Source organism: Pteropus vampyrus, unplaced genomic scaffold (assembly GCF_000151845.1).
Source record: "Pteropus vampyrus isolate Shadow unplaced genomic scaffold, Pvam_2.0 Scaffold181, whole genome shotgun sequence".
NCBI classification, from domain to species: Eukaryota; Metazoa; Chordata; class Mammalia; order Chiroptera; family Pteropodidae; genus Pteropus; species Pteropus vampyrus.
Genome location: NW_011888962.1, coordinates 3,041,823 through 3,042,973, shown reverse-complemented (window position 1 = coordinate 3,042,973; position 1,151 = coordinate 3,041,823). Strand labels below are relative to the sequence as shown.

Below are 1,151 nucleotides of genomic sequence, written 5' to 3'. Positions count from 1 at the left end.
TAAATTAAAGCTAGGATGAAAAACCATTGCTCTAGAATTCAAACTTAAGTATGCATTCAAACCATCTGGGAATCGTGTTAAAATGCCAGTTTTGCTGCAGCAGGTCTGGGGTGAGGCCTGAGACTCTGCATTTCTAGAAAGCTCCTTGGTAATGCAGATGCTGTTGGTCCTTGAACACACATTGAGCAGCAAGTTTCTTCATCATTGATTCTTCACTTTGGCTAATCATTAGAGTTACCTATGGAGATTGTATAAATTTCCTAGGGCTATGCGACAAATTACCATAAACTTTCTGGCTTAAAACAACACAAATTTATTGTCTTTACAGTTCTAAGGTCAGAAGCCAAAAGTCAATTTCACTGGGTCAAAACCGAAATTGTCTGCAGGGCAATTTCCTCCTGAAGGGTCTAGGGGAAATTTCATTTCCTTGCCTTTTCCAGTTTCTAGAGGCCGCCTATGTTCTTCGGTGTGGGTCCCTTTGTCCATTTTCAAAGTGTATCACTCCAATCTTTGTTTTCATTGTCCCCTGGCCTATTCTCTGCCTCTGACCCTTTCTCCTATAAGGAATTTTGTGATTACATCAGATAATCCAGGATAATCTCCTCATCTCAAAATCTTTAGTTCAATCATATCTGCAGAGTCCTTTTTGCGATATAAAATAAAATTCACAGTCTACGGCCATGCCATTCTGAACGTGCCTGATCTTGTCTGGTCTCGGAAGCTAAGCAGGGTCAGGCTTGGTTAGTACTTGGACGGGAGACCACCTAGGAATACCAGGTGCCGTAGGAGTTTAAAAATAAATAAATAAATAAAATCACATTCACGGGTTCCAGGGATTAGTATGTGGACATCTTTGGGGGTTGGGGACCATTATTCAGCCTACTAAAGAGATTTAAAAAAAGATTCTGAAGCCTGAGTTCCATAGTAAAGGTTCTGGTGTGTTTGGTTTATGGTCAAGGCCAGGAAACACAGGCATTATTCAAAGCACTGGGGTTGATAGAGACGGATGGGAGGCTTGAGAAACGCTGCTCCAGGTCGACCGAGGCTGATTGATGCTGGGTCTCCCACCTCCCTTTCTATTGATTTCTTCCTGGATTTCTACTCAAAGACTCTGGAACATAAACCTGGGCCTTGAAGGAGAGGCAAGGAAA

General features: G+C 42.2%; 1 pseudogene; it reads left to right on the top strand.

The window, feature by feature from the left end:
• The first annotated feature begins 670 nt into the window (after positions 1-670).
• LOC111746279 lies at positions 671-789 on the top strand (annotated as a pseudogene).
• Positions 790-1,151: the final 362 nt, after the last annotated feature.